A 15147-nucleotide genomic window follows, 5' to 3' on the forward strand; every position below is an offset into this window, starting at 1 on the left:
TCTGTGAATAAAAGCAAAAAAAAACAAAAACCATAGAATTTGGTCTAGCCAATCGAATAACAATGATTATGATTATCATTGTCGTTGACAATGAAAACAAAAAAATTTGTTCACTTTGACTTCTTTTTTTTTGTATGTTCATCGACAAACAATTCTATATAAATGACCATTGTGACAATTTAACAATAATCTTAAAAAAAATATAAAGTAGCCGAGAGAAAAAAACCCATTCGTCAGCCTTCTTGTTCAACAAAACTTGAACAATATATCAATTGAATTGTTTTCTTAGTCAATTTTTTTCATGAATCTTTAAAGTAACCAAGAAAAGAAAAAAAATCAACGGGACAACATCTATTACACCTTTCACCGAATGTCGAGCAACAGCACGCGGCGGCAAAAAAAATACCGAAGGGAAAAACTTCTAATTGGATGTGTCAGACACATAGATATTTGCAACAACAAAAAAAAGTCACAATAATGATGATGATGATCGTCATAATAATAATTCACCTGGATAAAGATCTTACTACCAACGTTAAGAATTGATATTGAATAGTTTGGTGTGACCTATGTGTCAATGTGTATGATAATGATGATCATATAATGTTTGAATTGTGATATCAAAAAAAAAGAAAATATTGAGTTGTCAAAAGTAAAGTCATTAGAAGTTTTTTTTTGCTATTGTATATTTCATTGTTCCTGAAACACCTATCGTGCTAAGAGACAATATTATTGTCTTTTTTTTTGTTGTCGTCGTCGAGACTGGCCAAATAACAGAAACAATAAAGCTCAAAGTCAAAAAATGTTACAATTTTCATTACAGGAAAAATATGCAGATATGAATAAAAGAAAAGCCATAGGTACTTGTTTCTGGATCAAGAATTTTTTTTTGTTTTGGTGTAACAAAGTTGCAAAGTCCCGAAATATATATGAAAAAAAAACAAACACCCTCTCAACCATCAATCTGACTCGGACTGAATGAGAAAACAAAGCTATCGTTTGTTTTATTCGTTTGTTTGTTTGTTTGTTTCATTGAGGACAAGATCAATATTTCTTTTCAGATTTTTCGAACAATAATGGTTGCTCCAATTTTTCTAACTTCTTCTTTCATCGATTTATACAGACCGCAGCATGAGGTGTTCAATTTCAAAAAAATGGAAAAAGATCTTAGTGTCAAAGATCAATAATTCACTCATTATGATCGGGTATACATTTTTCGTTTGTTTTGTTTCGTTAAATAAAACAATGTTTCAGATTTTCATTTCTCATTTTTTTCGCTTTGAAACAATATACGGGAGAATTTTTCTCTCACATTATTCGGAACATATTTTTACAAAAAAAAAAAATCAAAATCATTATTATTACCTGGGTTGTAAGTAGAAAAAAAGAAAGTCAATAAATGTCAATGTCAATGTATGTTTGTACACTTAAAATAATAATGGATACATTTAATTTACTCTTGAACTTTGCAACTTTACTTTTTTTACTAACTGTAATTCGCACCTTTTGATTGATTTTATGTTTTTTTTCTCTATCAAATATCCAAAAAAAAACGAATTGGTCATTCAGAATGGCTAAAATGAGAAACCAAATTTCTATTGTTTTGTGCGAAATTTTTTTTCACCAACACTTTTTTCCTGGGAATCAATTTCATGAATCAAAATTAGACGTGAAAGAAAAAAACTTTGACCACAAAATCTAATTATCATCAAAGTGTGTAATGAAGAGAAAATTTGTTCACTTATTCATTACCATAAAATAGAGTTAATAATGATGATGATTGAAATGCTACCTGATTTGAAAAGTTGTCAAATCAGGTGATCCCAAAGAAAACATGACCTCAACATACAACCAATTCGAGTACAAAGGTCGTGGGTTATTTCCAATAATATCAAAAAAAGGGTTAACCTTTTTATATGATGTCAAAATTGAAACTGATTGAATTGCAATTTCCGGTTAATGTCAATCATTGTGATTAGTATATGATGAGAATATAATAATGACAAGGCTAAATGGATAGTTTATTTTTGGGGTCACAAACGCCCAGACTTTTTTAAAGATAGATTTTTCTTTCGGTCAAATGAATTCACATTTCGGTTGTCAATCAACGGCATTTTAAATATTATTTTTCTCACCTTTTTTTTCACGCTATAGCATTTTCTAAATCGATCGATCGATTGATTCGATCAAATCGATTTTGACATTCATCACTGACATTGTGAATCAGTTACTGATTTTCAACAAGTTTTTTGCATTAGTAATAGTTTGAAAGAAAGAAAAAACCTTGCTACTGATTTCTACTATTCAATTAACTCGATAATATTTTGATGTTAATGATGTCCGAGAAGAAAAAACAAATGTTTAAATTTTGAAAAGGTATTCGATTAGGTTAATCAAATTTGTTTTGCTTGACTTTCTCGATTTCGTTTTTTCTCTCACTATTTTAATATTTTTTTCACGATGATTATTATCATTAACGAAGTAAAAAAAAATTTGCTATAAAGTTGCACCTCATATTGGATTTGATGGTCAATAGCATTTTTCATCGTTGATGATGATAATGACGATGATGCAGAGACCACAGCATGAAAAAAAAATTCAAAATAATGATCATCAAACCTAAAAGAATCATTGATGATGATGAAAATTATTCCATTTGATTTTTTTTCCTATTGAAAGTGATAATTTGGCTGGCCATTTTAGCTAAATGTCAAAATATTAGGAAAAACGAAAAAAAAACGAATAGTCTCATTGCTCATTCGGATAGATATATCATTCTGGTTTGGTGGATGTGCCAAATAAAATTTTCAAAAAACAAAAATAATGATCAAAATTGAATGAAAGTTTTTCATTTTGTTTTTTTTGTGGCAAGATGCTTGGCAGTAAATCGTTCATTAAATTTATTAGCTCCTCCTGTGTTTAGGTTTAGGAAATTATCATCATTTTGAACAATCAATCATTTGATTAATTTTCTATCCATTCTAGATTTCTTTGAATATAAACTTAAACTAAAAATTCTTTTCTATGAATCGAAACGAATGCAAAACGATTTTTTGTTTTTGTTTTTCATTTATTGCCGCCTTCACTTGATTCAGACTGACTGCTGTTGTTGTTATTGTTACATCTGTAGATCTAAATATTTTGGCATCAATAATTTGTTGCTGTTGTTGAGCCAATTTATCATTTTTGTGTGTGTGTGTAAATACAAATTAACGATACAAATTAATAATTGCATTACAGATATCAATAAAATGACAGAAAAAATAATGATTCTTTTCGATTGATCGATTTTTTTGCTTGTATTTGTTCGACAGTTAAAATTTTACATTTTAAAATCGAGGTAGACATGATCTTTCGATATATTGATGATGAATTTTTGAATGTTTTTCGAAATTCCATTTCAATGAAATTAATCTTCAATGTTATGATTATCATTTCCAATTTAAAAAAAAATTATCTCATCATCAAATTAGATTTGCGGTGTTCTTACTTTGTCTCTGGTGGTCGATTATTTTTATTCAAAAATCACCCACCTAACTTATTGATCAGCAATTTTTTTATGCTAAAATATTAAATGAAAATAGATCAGGATTATCATCGATTGGTTTTTAAATCTTATCTTAACTATAGCAAATAATCATTTGAAATAAAAATTTTCAACAACAACAAAAACCTAAACAATGAAATTTTCTTGTCGACTATAGTCAATGATTGGCTGATTGATCAGATCAAATGACGCCCATTTCTTTGCAATCAAATTGTAATCATTGTTGATGATGATCATAATTGATTTGTTAAAGTTAAAACAGTTATATAGGTTTGACAATGTTTGATCAATGAATGTACGAAAAAAATGTTTGTGAATCGATCAAACTTAATTGATAGGAATTTTTTCTTTTTCAACAATTTATTATATATTTTTTTCAATTGAAATAATCAAATTTTTTCCTCATTGAAATAGCCAATCATAATTGATTATGGTAATCAATTAATCGAAATGGGAAATTTTGTCAGAAAAAAATGTCTTTCAATTAGAAAGAAAAAATCCTGCAAAAACAAACAAACATATCATTTTAACTCAATGAAAAGAATGATTACATATGAAAATATAGTCAAGCCGAACCTAATTTACTTTTTTTTGTATATTCTAAATAAATGATGATAATCATTGATGATATCAATAAATGAATGATACACACACACAAATCACTTAATCATAAAATATTGTGGTCAAAATTAAATTCTTTTTTTTTCTCTGAAAAAAAGTGTTGCAATTATCAATGCCTCACCCATTAATGTAGTGAAGATGATTGATAATAGAATCAAAAATGAATAATAATAATTAAATATGCGACAAAACTACTTTGTTAGTAGAAATTTTTCAATGTGTTTGTTTAAAATAAAAAGAAAAAGAAGCAGAAAATTACTATCAGATAAATTTTTGCCTACATCATCTTTTTTCCACTCTGATTATGATCATCATCTGAATATGATTGTGAATTGAATATAAATTAGTTTTTCCTATTTATTAGAATAAAATGTTTTTGATTTTATCATATTTTCATTTCAGAAAGTCATAATGATGATGATGATGATACGGATATGATAATCGCATACTGATCCTGATAATGATGTCTGTTTGTTTTGTTCATTTATTCATTTAATGATCATCTTGATTGAATATGAATAAAATGTTTTTTTTCCTGTTCCCAAAGGAAATCATCTTGAGATTTTTTTCTTTTTGATCAATGGATTTTATTTCAATTGTCATTCTTTTCATTGGATCATAATTTGTATTTTGTAAATAAGTTATTGTTATTCTTTTTATATTGTTGTTGTTTTGTTTTTTATTCAGATATGAATATCTTGCTACAAACTTCAATGTTGTTGTTTTTTCAAAATGAAAAAGAAAAAGAAAATTTATGGCCAAATAAAATGAAATTTCTACAAGTGGATAATTTTACATTTTACTTTGGTTGACTGGAAGTTTTTAAAGTCTAATTTTAAATTTTGAAATTTTGACTGGAATCCATGTCATTTCAATAAATTAGTAGCTAGTCAAATTATATTTTTCTGTGTGTGTGTGTGCTAAATACTCTCCAGCAAAAAGGAAGATAGAAAAAAAAACTGTAATATTCATTATCATTATTATTGCCAAGAAAAAACAAACTAAATAGATAGAATTGAATTAGAAACAAGTGATTTTTTTTAATTTCTTCCCCAAAAAACCAAAGTCAATACATAAATTTTGAAAAAAAGTTTAACTTTTTTCAAAATAAAAAAAAGCTTGATGTTCAAAATATTCATTCATTTGATCAATATGAATGTCTTGTATTACAATTTGTTTTTTTCCGCTCGATTTAAATCGATGTGTATGCGTATAATGTCCAATATGGTCATATATTGAATGATAATTTATATACAGTGTGGGTAGAGAAAATGTTCCACACACATTTCAAATGATCAATGTCAATGCCGTTTGTGATTGTCATTTATAATTATTATTGGTTGTTAAGTTTGACATTTTGTTGTTGTTGTTGTTAATTTATTAATGCTAATTTGTCCTGAAAACAAAAAAAAACTTAAGAATAATCACATGTGAAAAAAAAAGAAAAACTTTCTTGTTTTACTATTAATTGACTTTCAAAGTAGAATTAAATTGGCCAAAACATTGACATTGATTTTTTTGGGTTTTGGTTTTTTTCCAATTTTTTTTTGTGTAACTAAAAACCTTCGATGGATCCGGCTCGTTACTCGAAAATCGAGAATATATAGTAAATAAATACGAAAAATAAAAAATTATGAATGCACAGATTTTAGTGAATAAGAATTCAAAAATGGAAAAAAAAATTCTTCAATCATAATATTTATAATATTCGGAATCACTCGATCACGTTTGTTGACGTATTTGTATTCGTGATCAATGCCAAATGTTATAATTTCATTTCATATTTGAACACCGGTATCAAAGATTGATAACAATATTCAAAACTAAATGAAACGAGACAACAACACAGTCATTCAATACGTTAATCTGCATTAATGTTTGTGTGTGTGTGTGTGGTAATGAAATCAAACGAGACAAGAAAAAATTCCTCTGAAACATTTTTTTTGGACATATTATAATGGCTAATTAAATTGATTTTTCATTCCAAAAAAACTTAGAATATCAATATGTTGAAATTTTGTTCTCATTCAAACCGTTTTTTCGTAAAAATTTTTGGAAAAATTGAAGAAAAGTATCAACAACAACAAAGTTTATTTAATTTTTTTTCACATTGGTGACAAATTCAAGTGAATTATTTACTCATTGACAAACTTTTGGATTTGATTTGGATGAACGAAAATATCTACAGCTGCCACTTTTGCTACTGGTAAATGATATTTAAGCCTGCAGCTGTAGAAAAATTGATGTGAGTGTCCACTTTTTTTTGCTGTTCCGATATCGAAATAGAGTCAAGTATCATGGATTAGTGACAATCAATCAGGCTGAAATAAGAAAAAAATTTTAGAATTTGGATTTTTTTTCCAGTTTTGCTAAATTCAAATTGATTCGTTGTTGGTGGCTAAACAATCAATTCCAATTGACTTTGACATTGATGATGATGACGATTATTATTATCATCATCATCTCATCAATCGTGATGATAATAATAATATTTTGATATTTTATTCAAGTACCTTATTTATTCGGTTATTTCATTTGACACAATGTTTGAAAATAATTCCATTCATGATCCATATGGAAAAAAATCCCTCTTTCATTCATTCAACTTGAATCAACTTGACTTGAATCAATATTTATCAATTGAAATTGATCTATATTATTATTATAATATTTCTTTTTATAAACAACAACAACCGAAAATAATCGATACAATCAATTTGTTGTTCAAACTGTCAAGAAGAATACATTCAAGACAAACAAACAAACGAACCCGATAAATTGAAAAAAATAAATAAGCAGACAATGAATGAGAAAAAAAGAAGAGATTAGCATAATTAAAATCTTGAAATGTATTATTTGAAACCAGAAAAAAAACGAAAGAAAAAATTTAAATCAAATTCGCATGAATGAATTTGAATCGTTGGGTTTTTTTTTGTAAATAAAGAAAACAAATACAGTGATAGTGAGGGTAGATCTTATATATTTGACCTTTGTTGTTTAGTGGTATATGTTTTTCAATATAAATAGTTTGCGTGAGGTCCAAATCCACCCGACAAATAAATTTAGAAATTTAAAATAATGTTTGTTTAGATATTTAGTAGTCAAACCGTATTATATACGACAATTCGTTTTGGTGGTATTTAGTGAAGAGAAAAAAAAATCACTTCAATTTCTTTTATTTTGTCTAATAATTGGATCGAAAACTAATATTTTGACCAAGTTTGCAACAACCAAGACGATCATCATCATCCGTTTCATGGTGGCCATACAAGAAAGTTTGAAAAATTTCATTATTAAAAAAAATGAATTTTATAAACATCACTACATTATTCATATTTTTTTATACCATCGTAATTAATTGATATGGAAAAAAATTCAAGGTGCTCTATCTATGCTATATTATAAAGTAAATAATACCTGTAGGTCTAATATTCAAGGATTTAGAGTAAGATCCGTTTTTCATTTTATCATCATCATTATCATCATGTTGATGATGTCCATTTATCATCATCTTATTAATTAGCAACTTATCATCATCATCATCATTATTTTCAATCAAACAAATAACCAGTTTAACAAGTATTCGCATTGCATATTTTGAATTTGATTGAATCTAATTGAATTTGATTTTCTTTTTTGCTCTTTTTTCTCTCCCTCTTTCTCTATCAAATTTTTTTTTATTTTTCAACCTGCTGATAACTAATTAATTAGCCACCATCGTTGAAATTTTTGTTTCTTTGCTTGTTTTTTGTTTTGTTTTGCTTTTCACGTTTATCAATTTAAATTGTACGATCTTGTCAATCAAATTTTTAGCTTCCTTTTCTTTCTCTGTTATTTTTTTGGTAAATAAAATAAAAATAACAACATTAGCCATTTCTACATTGATTGGATCGAGAATAAAGTCTCAATCTAAATGATCATACCGTTTTGCTTTTGAGAAAACAAGAAAAGAAAATTAATCTCACAAATATGGAGTCAACAAACAAAAAAAATCATCGATCCGATCATTGATCAACCCAACACGATCGACAACGGGATCCCCATCTATTATATTGATATCATCATCATCATCATCTTCATGCATTCACGCACCAATCCCAACAAACAAACGAACAAAAAAAATTGATCAGATGAAATAATAAGAAATGGAGTGGAGAAAAAAATGAAGTCTTGATGGACATTGATGATTGTGAATGTGTCAAAAGTCAGCAGGTAAATTTTTGTTGGCTATTTTATGAAACACACACACACACACACACACATACACTTAAACAACAATGACGACAAAATTTATTAAAGCTAAATATCATGTATTTTAAGCAAATCATCAAATTTAAACAAAATTTACATAGAGTAAATTATTTTTAATAATAACCCAATATATTCATCTGGACATTTATAATTTGAATATTTGACAGACGTTTTATTAGATCAATCTACAATCATCATCATCATCATCATCATTATTATTATTGTTATTCTCATCATCATGAAAATTTTAACGATTTAAAGATCGATAAAATGACAATCAACCTAACACACACACAGTGCATTGCAAAGTATTTAAATACTAAATATTGAAATTAATTAAATACCATTTCTATCGACAAACATCGACATAACCTGTCGACACACTTGTCAAGTACCAACAACAAAATTACAAATTTTCTTTAGTTGATTTTTTTAAAAACTTTGGGGCAGGAGGTTGATCATTCATTTCAAGGTGGGTAAATGATTTTGATACATTTTCTTCTTCAGGTTTTTACAATCGATAATTGTGTCCAATAATTTTTTTCTTCTTTGTTTTGTTGATGATGATGAGGATGACTAGATGAATGAATTGGATAGGCAAAAAAACGAAGAAAATTTAAATTTTTTCAGCTCAAATTATTAATATTATATCAGCATGAGTTCTAAGGCGTTTTATTCTACGATGATGATGATGATGATGATATGGATGTTATTGTTTTTTTTTTTTTTGGAAATAATTTGGCCTAGCCTGTTGTTGTTGTCGTCGTCGTTATCATCATCATTTTGATCAGCTTGTTAACACACATTCTGACATTTGATTTGATTTTTGAAGGACAGAAAAAAAAATTCCATCATATAATACACTTGTTATGGGAAAATAACAAAACCCTCCAGAAAATTTTCATATCATTTTCACACAAGTGAAAATATTTTTGATTTAATGGTTTAATTTTTTTCAACTACTATCGAATAATTCCATTTGATTTGGATACCAATTGCCAAGTGTTAAAAACAGTTTAACACATCGACATTAATCAACGACGGGGCAACAACAACAACCGAAAAGATTAAAACTAAATATGAATGTAGATGAGTCAAATTAAATCATTAATTGAATGAACGTTTAAAGATATTCACGAATAATGATGATGATGATGATAAATACTAAGACAAATTTTCCTTTTCATTTACTATCCTCCTACTTAATAAAGCTTTTTTTGATTTTGATCAAAGATTTTTCTCTATTTTGTGTTTCATACTTTAATTAAAAATGATGATGGTGATTATGACGACTGATAATAGCTGATTGAATGTTCATCATCAATTCGTTTAAAAAAATTCGTATATAACTTGCATAACAATTCATGTGTAAATGTTATGAATTCATCTGCCCATATATTTTTATTTGTTTTTTGAAAAAAGAAAATATTCGATTTGGCTTCTTGATGTTTGTTGCCAAAATGTGGTTTTGTATATTTATCGTACTTAATCAAATGATTTGTGATTAATAGTAATTCTTATTAGGTGTGTATTCGTGTGTGTTTGTATATAAATGTGCTGACGCGCGAGTAAATACCGGCTTCTAATATAAATTAAAAGATGTTGTTGATCGAAAAAGAGAATGTTTTGAAAACAAAAATAAGAATGTTGTTTCGTTTCGTATACTACGAAATTCATTGGTGTTTATCAATGATATGTGTTTGAAAACATTTCACTACCACTGACTGCGTGTGTGAGAGAGTGGAATTTTCATTCACTTTAACATCGTTCAATCATGATATGATTTTAGAAAATCTAAAAAACAACATCCACTATACTGATTACTACATAGTCAATGACCATTTAAGATATGATATATATAACCTGATGGTTCTAGATATTCTATTAATTTTAATAATAACCATTATCACTGCTATTTTACTATAACCATTACTACTACTATTCCTTGATAAAACCAATCAGATTTATTCAACAAAAAAAGTAATGAAAAAAAATTATATGCACAGTATGGCTTAATTTGTAATTTGTTGTTGTTGTTGTTGTTCTACGATTCGGTCATTCCTGATGATATTTTTTCTTTCATTATAAATTGGTGTCAAAATATTTGATATTTTTTTCATTTGAAAAGCTATTTGTAATCTATCTATCTATCTATCTTACTAGCTAACTATAGCTAATCTATCTAATATTTGAATGACTAACTAGCTGTCTAACTATCGAAGGAAAAAATTAGAAACATTTTTGTTTATTGATGAAAGAGGCTTGAATCTCTCATTTTATCATTTAAATTTTCCACACACACACACTGGGCTTGGACTCATCATTATTATCATTCAAAAAAAAAAAAAAATACTGATTACATCTGAGAATTTCATTTTTTCTTCAATTCATATAGAATATTTGATAGTTTTTGAATTTCAATTCATTTGATCGAAAATTTAATCATGGAAATATTTGAACAGATTTGAAAAAGAAAAGAATTTCTTTCAATTTATTTCCAAATCATTTACAATAATAATTAATGTAATTAATTAGTCGTATAATTATCATTTAAGATTTGCCAATTTACAAATCGAGGTTATTTTTTCATTTGTTGTTCATCAAGAAGAATTAATGTTTTAACACACAGTTTGGTTGAAGAGGAAAACTAGATTTTGTATATTTTATTCAAATATTCTCAACAAACTCACATCAATGATCTATGGATTTCGAACTTGTTTTGACGTTGTCTTTATCGTTGATTTTGTTTTCTCTCTGTGTGTTAATTTTCAAATGAGAATGATTATGATCATCATCATCATCATCATCCTAATCATTTGGGCTGGTTTCGTGCTGCTGACTATATGATGATTATGATGATGATGATGATAATGGTTGTCTGGATGGCAAGGCTTGAAAAAAACTGCATCGGATGTGCCCTTTTTTCATTATTTAATAAAAAAAGTTTGCATCAATAAATATTGAATACCGCTTTTTTTGAATTCATATATGAACGAGATTGGGAGAGAAATTTTTTTTCAGAAAAAAGATGTCATAAATTAACCATATAGCTTTTCACCATACCGTCAATGACATGATTTTTTTTCTCTCTTCCTTTTAACATCTTAACATCACTCTCTCACTCTTTTGCTTGTTAATGTCTTTTTATACATATGTCTGTTGTTTTCATTTAATTTTGTCAGCCCTATCATCACTTGTTTAAATTTTAAAAATATAGGGTTGAAAAGTAATCCCAGTACAGTTGAACAACGGAAATCTTTTTTTATTATTTGATTATCATCGATAATGATGATGATCGAATATATCAGCTCGTTTAAGAAAGACTTGAGAAAAAAATGTAGAAAACCATATGTGAAATAAACATTCAAACAGTTTTGATTCAATAATCTTTTTTTTTCTAATGATTCTTGAAATTGATATTCAAATCATATATTGATTAACGAAACGGAAAAATTGCTTTGGTTGCTTAAACCAGATCTAACAAGTGAAAACTCTTCAGTTTTTTTCCCGCCTGGTTATTATACTAAACTAATAATTTTATTAGTAAAACTTAAGATTTTTTTCATTTATTGCTATAAACGAAAATATTCACAGACAACGAACACGATAAATACAAACAATTTTTATGTGAAGCATTAAATTATGTTATGCATATGATTCCATCATGGCCAATAGTTTCGGGTTATATTGATGTTTTACTAACAAAAATTCAAGCCAAATGAAAATTTATGGAGTTGCCCTTTCTTTCAACCCTTTCAAAAAAAAAGATTTTTTTTTATTTAAACATATTTGTGATTCGATATTTGTGTGATGGAAGCGAACAGCTGAAAAAACACATTCACAGAGAGAAAGAATTTGAAATTTAATTTTCCTTACATTCAAAATATACATTAAAAATAAAAATGAAGCCAATAATGAAAATAATAATGATTATTATGGTGTGAACATCACATATCATCATCATGTCATGAATATTTGGTATTATAGTTTAACTAGTAGTAGTAATAGTTAATAGTATTAATGGAAGGAAATAGAGAGATTCCGACATTTCAAATATTCATTCATAGACATATCATCATCATCATCATTATTTGAATAAAATGAATGAATAATTTGATTTGTTATTTATTTTATTGTTTATTTGTGTGTTTTTGTGTGTGTGTGTGTAAACGGAAAAAACGAGTGAAAATGATGATGATGATGATACTTGAAATGGATTTCGGAACATGTTCAATATAATTTTTACAAATGTATGCGCTGCATTTATATGTGTAATATTAATATTTTTTTTCATTTATTCTTGTTTTAGAATCTTTAAATATAGAACTAATTTGATTATTTATTATCATAAATAATAATCATAAAGAAATTGTTTCCTTTGCTACCAAAAACCAAGGTGTTTATTTTTTTCCAAATTATTTGCATAGACATAAATATTGTGATGATCGGAAGAGAAAAATTCAAATTTTTTTCCATTTTTTTTGTTCCTATCTTTTAGCAATTTTAGTTTATTATTATGGCCAAATTTGTTATCATTCTGTGTTATTGTTTTGGCTGAACTAAATTTTCATTCGTAAAATCAAACAAAAATAAACCGGATCTGGAAAATCAACCTCAGAAAAAAAGAATTCACTTTGATGTAATGTTATCTTATCGATAATTTTTATTTTTCAAAAAAAAGACAATTTAAAGTGGTCAATGGTTCTATTTAAATTTTTATTAGGTACATTTTAACGATAATTAAAATTATCATCATCAACATCATCAGGATTTTTATTATTTATTAGGCATCATCATTTTCAACAAAAAAATATGCATATATTTTGATTATTATCATCATTTTATAATGATAATTATTATTGTTTTTGGTAATATAATTAATAAATGTCTTTTTCTCTGTTTTTTTTATTTGGTTTAGAAAAAAATGAAATAAAATTTTATTTTTTTTTCTTCCCTCTATTTAGCGATACGTGTGTGTGTGTTATCACTATTTTTTTCATATTTAAAATCTGATGATGATCATTATCATGATACTAATTTGAATATTCATTACCTTTGTTTGCAAGTGTTCATGAAATGATAAATTTAATTGAAATAATAATGAAACAAAAAAAATTTCAAACTGACATTAGAATTTTGACTAAAATTGTTTTCATTAATCATTCGCTTTATATTGTTGTTGCATATATGTGTGTGTGTGTCACCACAAATATATTACAAATTGGAACCAGTCAGACAGGTTATTTTTTTCTAAGAAATAAAAACTAATGTAGGGAAAAAATTGGTGTGACAAACAATTAAAAAATCTTAGTAATTTTAATGATGATTCTTGATTATGAATAATGAAAAGTGATAATTAGTGGTATTTATATGCATTTGTGTTGATGGTGATGATGATAAAAATGAATGCAATTTTATTTTAACTATTTTTCTCTTTTTCCATTTTTTTAGATTCGTGCTAAATGGTCATTTTTTATGATGAACTTTTAAGTATTTTTTTTCCTCTCTCCCTGTTTTGCCAAAATAGTACAATATATTCTACTAATATAATTTATTAACATCATTATCATTTATGTATATGGAATATCATCTTCGAATTTTATATGCATTTTCTTTTGAATGATAAAATTTGTTATCCGGTTTTTTTTCTGTATTTCATAAATTTTGATGAATGATATTTTTGGTAAATGAACAAACATTTTGTTTTGTCTATTTTCAGTATCATTTGTTCGATAGTATTATATGAATGCATCTAATCCATCGAAATGAATGATAAGTATTAAAAAAGAAAATGTATCCACATAAAATCCATTCATTCACAATTAATTTGTTTTGTCTTCACTTTGATTTTTTGTTATTTGTTTGAAAATTTTCTTTATTTAAGATTCAGGCAATCCCATTCGATTGATTCATATTACAGAAAAAAAACAATGCATTCATGATGATGATCTTAATTTTTTTTTGAAATTGAGAAACAACAAATATAAATAAATGATAATCCCAAACTAGCAACAATCAACAGGTTGTTGTTGTTATTCATAATCGATGATTTTTTTTCTTAATATATTTAGGTTTGGTTTTTTTTTGAAAGAGATTCATTATTGTTGTTGTGGTTGTTGTTCAAATATATTTTTTCCATATGAACGTCAATCAAAAAAAAAAAAATTAAATGAAAAATTTTTCATTGTTATCGTCATCATCATCTGATTATTTATAAATTTCCAAAATAAATGTCAAAAATGATGATCATGATGATGGCATAGTATAGCGATGGAATCGAAACCAATCAACGAATAACTTGTCAAACCATTAGTATGGGAAAAAACAAGTCCTTAGTGGCTTGCTTTTTTACGAATAAATTTCACAATCAACATCATTGTTCACATTCATTTACATTCTTAAATGTATCTCAATTCAATGTATTGAATATTCATATACACATACAATAAAACGCAAAGAAAAACTTGAATAAAAATGTTATTTTCTTATCATACAACATTTTGTTTGACTAATTGGTTTTTTTTACTTTTGGTAATAATAATGAAAAAATAATAAAAATATTAATATGATCATCATCATCGTCAACTGAATATTATATTGCTAGATAATCACGTTTCTCTGTCTTGTCTTGTTTCATATTCTTATTCAAGAAGCAACAGCCAATCATCTCTTTTTTTTCTCCCTACATTATTGTTCAGTTGATAAAGATGGGGGAGGTGGTAGGTTTT

The sequence above is a fragment of the Dermatophagoides pteronyssinus genome, unplaced genomic scaffold (genome assembly GCF_027571235.1).
Source record: "Dermatophagoides pteronyssinus isolate colony J.1.1.1.1 unplaced genomic scaffold, Derpt_VIB-CSIC_2022.12 sq0002, whole genome shotgun sequence".
NCBI classification, from domain to species: domain Eukaryota; kingdom Metazoa; phylum Arthropoda; class Arachnida; order Sarcoptiformes; family Pyroglyphidae; genus Dermatophagoides; species Dermatophagoides pteronyssinus.